The 7,306-nt window shown below is 42.9% G+C and overlaps 1 long non-coding RNA gene across 1 annotated transcript; it reads left to right on the top strand.

The window, feature by feature from the left end:
* Positions 1 to 385: 385 nt before the first annotated feature.
* On the top strand, positions 386 to 6,317 carry LOC121659861. Its single transcript, XR_006014485.1, has 2 exons — positions 386 to 456; positions 5,515 to 6,317. It is a non-coding gene; the product is annotated as an uncharacterized LOC121659861 (long non-coding RNA).
* The last annotated feature ends 989 nt before the right edge of the window (positions 6,318 to 7,306 follow it).

Below are 7,306 nucleotides of genomic sequence, written 5' to 3'. Positions count from 1 at the left end.
GACAGAAAATCTTACGGAGGGTAATCCCTCTGCAGTCAAGGCACATTATGATCTCTCATCTTACACATGGCATGTGATTATTCTGAAATCCTTGTCCAAATATCTGATACTACATATTTGTACTAAGCCATGAAACTTGAAGTTGACTTGTATTGTTCCAGTTTTTATGACATTTTGGGTACTTTTACTATTTTTAATTTTGAAGGTGTTGTCATAGGGCAAGTGAATGAGTATTTGTCTAATATTAAGAGGTTTTTTGGACTTTGAGAAATGACAACAGTTGCTGGCTAATATAAAAAAAAAACATTAAAAAAACTATATAGAGGCCAGACTTGCAAAATATTGAAAGGTTATGAATTGATCTATGTCTCTTCCTGCTGTTTTAGGTACTTTCTCCCCCTCTTCTTTTCAAGAAACACTCAAAGGACTGGAACAGTACGCCTCTTTTTATGGAAGGTGTGTGTTTCCTTCTTCAGTTTTTGATTTAGCATGCTAACTTACTGAAGCCAAGTACAAGTCTTAACATAGTAGAAGGGGCACAATATGGTGGCTTTTTCCCACTACCTATCCCCCAAAACCTCAACAAATACACTTTTTGAAAAACCTGGTGCCAATGTAAATCTGAAAATTATGCTGAATCCTTCTTGCTTCCCTCGGTGTCACCACCAGTAAAGAAGCTGGGAGTATGGAAATAGATAATCTTTGTGATTCCAGTAACATCCATGGGAAGTTCTCCATTCTGGGCTCTGTCATTATTAAGTGGCTGGAACTTAACAAAGCATTTGATCAGGGAATTCATCTCACGTTCCTGTATATGTTAATTTTGCAGAATGTGAAATAGGAAAGCACATTGGACATCTATTGTTGTCCATTAAGAAAGCTTTTTTGCACTTAAAATTACACTTGAAGTGTTTTCAAATAGTAAGCTGATATTATAACATGATTTCTCTGTTGAGTAGACTTGTCCTTTAAATGGAAAAGGAAATTTTGTTCCAAAGTTGCTGAAAATGCAGTAAAATACATTACAGGATTTTGTCATGTATGTGAGAAACCAGCATAGTAAACATAATAAATTAAAAATTTCTTAAGAGAAATTTGTAGACAGAAGTTGCAGAATCCATTTTTGTGGTGAGTTGACCCTGGTTGGATGTCAGGTGCCCACCAAAGCTGCTGTATCACTCCCCTCCTTAGCTGGATGGGGGAGAGAAAATACAATGAAAGGCTTCTGGGTTGATACAAGGACAGGGAGAGATCACTCACTGATTACCAGGCAAAAGAGACTTGGGGAAATTTGTTTAATTTATTGCCAATCAAATCAGAGTATGATGATGAGAAATAAACCCAAATCTTAAAAGTACCTTGCCTCCCCACCCTTCCCTTCTTGGGCTCAACTTTACTCCATGTTTCCTCTACTGCCTCCTTTCCAGCAGTGCAGGGGGACAGGGAATGGGGGCCACAGCCAGCGCATTGTCTCTGCTCCTCCTTCCTCCTCAGGGGAGGACTCCTCCCACTCTTCCCCTGCTCCAGTGTGGGGTCCCTCCCATGAAAGACAGTCCTCCCTGAACTTCTCCAGTGTGGGTCCTTCCCACGGGCTGTAGTTCTTCACAAACTGCTCGAGTGTGAATCCCCATGTGGCAACAAGTCCTGCCAGCAAATCTGTTCCAGTGTGAGCTCTCTCTCTGTGGGGCCACAGGTCCAGCCAGGGTCCTGCCCCAGTGCTGGCTCTCCATAGGGTCACAGCCTCCTTCAGGCATCCACTTGCTCCAGCATGAGGTTCCTCCATAGCTTCAGGTGTATCTCTGTCCCTGTAGACATCCATGGGCTGCAGGGGCACAGCTGCCTCACCATGGGCTGCACCATGGGCTCCACCACAGGCTGCAGGGGAACCACCTCCTCCTCCTCCTTCTCTACTGACTTTGGGGTCTCACATATTCTCTACTCTCTCTGGCTGTTGTTCCAGCTGTACACTGACTTTCCTGTCTTCTTAAATATGTTATCCCAGAGGCATTACCACCATCACTTATGGGCTTGGCCTTGGTCAGTGCAGATCCATCTTGGAGCTGGCTGGCATTGGCTCCATAGGACATGGGGGAAGCTTCTGGCAGCTTTTCACAGCAGCCGCCCCTCTAGCCACCCCAAGACCAAAATCATATCATGCAACCTAATTAAATTTTGTCAGTGAGATATAGTGGTTGCTTTTTCTGGGACATTGGAGCTTACAGAATGGCATGACTCCTAACCTGCCTATTTGCAAGTATGACCCATTGTACATCCAAATGATTCCACCGAGTGATAGAAAGCTAATAAAATGAGGGGACTAGAATCTCTGTAAAAGGTGAGTAGCATAGAAACTGATTGCACTGGTCAGTTCTGACCTGCAGGTTCAGCTGCATGTTTCCTGGTTACTACAAATTGAAAAAAGAATTTTTTTCAAATCCAAATATCATCCCCCCCAAATAAAATAAACTGGCATTTCAGTCATCTGTTTGGCAGTGAGGAGAATGAACAACAAAATAGTAGACTTGCCACTCAAGGTGGAATTCCTTTGTGCCTGTTAAGGTTTTTGGTTAGTACCAAGGTAATGCTGTGTTGTTGGAAAGGGTGCTTGGAAATCATGTGCGATATGTGGCTCCCCACCTCCATTTCTGTTCTCTCTCCCTCCTGTGCCCCTGACCTAGTGGAAGAGGTTCCAGTTGCACTCAGCAAGAACATCCATTAAATGTGAAGTGAATATGTACAGAAATTGTCTCACCAAGCCATTTATTTGATTTCTTATGACACCTAAGGGCAGTTAACATGCTGACGGATTTGGGGGTGACAGGTGTGGGTCTCAAGTAATAGCAGTGAACTTCTTGAATTATGCTTTAATAAGCATCAAATTTCAATGTATATATAATATAATGCCTCGGAGGAGGGTTTGTTGAGTCTTGAGATGGAGCTGTAATTCTGTCGAAGCAGATGCAGGGAGCTGTGCTGCCTGTGTTAAGAGACTTCATTCTGTTGCTTCAGTCTTGTGGCGTGGTGTTGGGGTTTTAAGAGTTCTCCTGTGGTTGGTTTTTTTCTGTTAAAGGAATTTTCCCCATACATGTTGCTAGGGGGACAAATTGCCTGGCACTTAAGAAAAACAAAAGAGCTAGCCACTGAGGTGGGGTGCATCTGGCTACGCTTTTGTTTCACCTGGGTGTGCGGTCAGTCGGTCCCAGTGTTTGGACAGAGAGAGAGGCTGCTTTTCCTTCTGCTGGAGAAGCCCCGGGATTCCAAAGCTCTCCTTCCCTGCCCCGCTGGGAGCCGGGCTGTGGCCGCCCTGCCCCGCCGTCGCTTCGAGCCTTTGCTGCATTGTAGCCGTGCTCACCCTGCCTGCCCAGACCTCCAGGGGGTTCCCCGTTTGGATACACCTGGTCTGCCACCCGGGATTTGTGCTCATCCCTGCCATTCCAGCCTGCTGTTCCAGCCTGCTGTTCCAGCCTGCTGTTCCCGAGGGTCCGGCCAGACACCGGGATCGGCTGCCCAGGGGTTTGTGAAGCCTTTGTCCCATCCCTTCCCGGGATCCCAGAGCACCAGTGCCGCGTGCTCCCCGAGCTCGCTCCGGAGCGCCCCCTGCAGCCGCGGGGGAACCATCGCACCTGCCCTGCTCACCAGGAGCCGCCAGCGCCCCTTCCGGCTGCGAGCGGAACTGCACCCGAGGGGAAAGGGCCCGACAGCCGAGAAGGCTGGCACTGGGTTTGTGTTTGCTGTTACTGCCACAGTTATTGCTGTTTGTTTGCCTTGTTATACACATATAGATATATAATAGTAAAGAACTGTTATTCCTATTTCCCACATCTTTGCCTAAAACCCCCTTGATTTCAAAATTATAATAACTTATATTATTATAAGGGGAAGGGGGGTCACATCTGCCATTCCAAGGGAGGCTCCTGCCTTCCTTAGCAGACATCTGTCTTTCACACCAAGACACATGCTCTTGCCTCTCTCAGGAGATTTAGTACCTTTTTGCTCCCTGTCTAATATTAATTTAAATTGTCCATTCCTAAATGAAAGCCCAAACAGTTGATAGTCTTTGCATGTAACACCTGTTTTAATGTTACGCAGTAGGCTACTGGCAACTCTTCAGGGATGTATTTCTGTTGGAACAAACAGAAGAAAACAGGCTGCAAATCCTCACCTCTGTGAATACTCTTTTGCTTGATCCTTGTAGTGGATTCACAGTTGCACATCAAAGCAATTCAAATTTCAATATAAATCAAGGTGTGGTGGAACAAAGCATTTTGCAGGTGATACAGCTGCTATGTCATGCTGATGGTAGGCATGCCTTTAAGGGATTTCCTTTGGAAAAGTTTTAACAAGGTGGGACGAGGATCAGTGAAGGTTTAAAACAGGTTAGAGAACTCAGCAGTGAAATGGGGTCAGGAGGTACCAAAGAATTCAAGGTGAGAAGTGATATGGAAGCCAGGGATATTTGTTATCCCTGAATGTTGGAGGCAGGTTCCTTGTTTCCTGTTGCTGTCAGTGAAGGGCAGAGTCTGTCAAAAGAGTCTGTGGACTATGCTTTGCTATGAACTAATTCTGGTGTGCACCCTGCTTGGGAAGCAGTGCTTCTACAGGCATTGAATGCGGTATGAGAATCCAGTCTCCAGAAAATATTTGAGAGGAAATCTGCTTCTCTTTCTGCCACTCTTGAAACTGTGTGCTCAGTGAGGAGCTCTGAAATGCAAAAATGTTATCCTCTTTTGCCAACAGTAAAATCATCAGAAGTCCTAGAAAATAATTTTGAAGCAATAGCTTGTAATTTTTAGAGAATTTAATTTTAAAGATTTTTAAAAATAATAATATCATTAGCTAACATAGTAGCATTTTCTAGTGGGGTGCATCTTGGCTGTGAGGAGAGAAAAAGATGTTAATGGATTGTTGTGTGTTTGCTTAGCACTCCTCCCTTAGGCAGCATATGGATTTGTTTTGGTTTCTAACCCGTGTGCTTTTTATTCATTGTCTGGATGATCCCATGAAGCTGGAATCCCCAGCAACCCTGGCTCTGTTTTACTTCTGCTATCTGGGGCATAATGGATAATCTTTTTTTTCCTTTTTACTCCCACTGTGTAAAATAGCAAGTGGAAGTTTTTCTGTCTTCAAGCTACTGTGCCCAGTTCCTAAGTTTGGCTTGCCAGAATCCCTATGCTTTTGGAGTCACAGCCTAATTTGAGCCAGATCAATGAAGAGATTATTAAATAACTGAGCTCTTCCATTTGAGAAGCTTCGCCTCTGAGGCGCTTTTTACTTTCACCTCTGACTTTAGCAACACTAAAACAATCAATATTGAATCAAAAAATACGGGCAGTGAGAAAATATTTCTCTTCTGGGGGAACAATGATCTCAGTACTGTGTGAGGCCTTTTTAGTGAACAGATAGAACATTCCCTGTGCAGATGCTCTTGCTCTGAGTGAGAATGAAACCTTCAGCTCTTACCCATCATTTAGCTCTTACCCACCATTTAATCTCATTGTTTCTTTTTTCTTACAGGTCTTCTTCTCCCACCAGTAATCTTCTTCCTCCAAATATCCCACCAGTGCAAGCCCAGTCCTCTTGCTGGAGCACCCAGCAAGAATTCTCTTCAAAGGATGAGAAGAAATTTCCCTCAACACTTTTTGTTCTTAATGTCTCCCTTCACATTAACATGTCTGTAGCAGACTGTACAAATCAGTATCACTGGTAACAGTTCCTATGGCTTGCTCTGCTCCACTACATTCTAACTGGTGCTCAAAATGAGTTGTCTTTCTAGTTAAGCCTTATCTCTGTTAATAAGATGGAATTTATTAAGTTCAAAAAACTCCCCACCCTTGATGATTGTAGCTACTTAAATTGTTTTGTTCCTGCATTAGTGATATCTGATAGTCGTAATTTTAATGTGTAGATAAAAAAGAATCCAACAAAGTGGTTTTAACTGTCACTGCCATTATTTCTTAGTTGTATTTAGAAAACAAGATGCATGCCTCCCTCATGATTCTGGTTTTAGTGCTTAATACATTTTTTAGGAAATGAAGACAGCTTACTGTAGCTAAATAAGATATTTTGTAGGCTGGTGTTTAGTTCTTTGACTGAGCCTTTCTCTGTACTAAAACAACACTGAAATGTAAGTATTGGGTTGAAGCTGCTGAGAACTGGAGTTTGTCAAATCTATTACTATTTGCAGTTGCATAAGTTCAGAGGAGCTGTGTTTGCTTACCTATAAAATTCTTCATCTCTCCTTTTTTAGCAAGGCTATTTAAAGATCTGTAGCATGACAAAATCTCCCTTCCCAATAACAATAAATATTCAGTAAGGAGCCGCTCTTTGTGTGTTCACCTTAACTGTAAGAGTTCTTTGTAGCACATAGCAATAAAACGAACAGCCTGACTTCCAACTTGCTAAAGGGCACTGTGAGGAAAGGAAGCAAAACCACACTTCTAAATGAAAACCAGTTAGCTGTAACAATCTTGTTGATGGGTTCAGTATTAGTCCTGATGTCAGCTGCAGAATGCACTTTCTGCCCTGAGCCTCCTTGCAGGCCTGGTTAACCTTTACTTGCTGTGCAGCAGACACTTCAGGAAAGTTACTAGAAAAACAGCTTACAAAATATTTGTAATTTGGACTTTTATAGCAGTGTGTGTACAGAAATTCCATATGATTCCCATTGCTTGTGCTATATATTCCAGTAGTATTTTATAACAGAATTAGTTTGCAGCAGCTTCAGAATTTGCGGTGGTTTTTGTCTCCTCAATTGTTAGCTATGTAAGAAACAGGCTGTTTTCTGCCACTCTTCAAATGTCTCTTTTAATGATTTACATTTTGATTGACAAAAATTTTTTTAGAAAGCATGTATTAGCTCTTCCACTTGCTTGAATGTTTTCTAGGGAGTGAAAAAAGTTCTGTGCTTTGATGTGTTATGAATGGGCTGATGTGAGCTTGGGGGATTAGCATCTGAGTTGCTGGGCTCACCATCTGGGAGAATAATTTAATTTATTTTCTTTCTTAAGAAAGGTCTGCAAAAGACCTTGAGGTCAGTGCAGCTTGAGAGAAGTATTCACCAGGAATCCAACTGAAAGAACCTCTGGCATTCTAGTTGTATTTACACTCTATATTTAAAAAAACAACCCCAAAACTATTGGGGTTCAGATCCTCAGTGCATATATATCTGCTGATAAAGTGAGCAGAATTAAAAATTTGTCCTAGCGAACTTTGTTCCAGTGAAGTGCAAGCTCTCGCCTTCCAGAGCTCCGTGTGCTGGCTTGTAGACAGTAGGAGGCTCCACAGAGAGAGAGAGAGGCCATTCTGT

Source organism: Corvus kubaryi, unplaced genomic scaffold (genome assembly GCF_017639235.1).
Source record: "Corvus kubaryi isolate FWS band 111438036 unplaced genomic scaffold, C.kubaryi_AGA036_p1.0 138, whole genome shotgun sequence".
NCBI classification, from domain to species: domain Eukaryota; kingdom Metazoa; phylum Chordata; class Aves; order Passeriformes; family Corvidae; genus Corvus; species Corvus kubaryi.
This window is presented reverse-complemented; position numbering and strand designations above follow the sequence as displayed.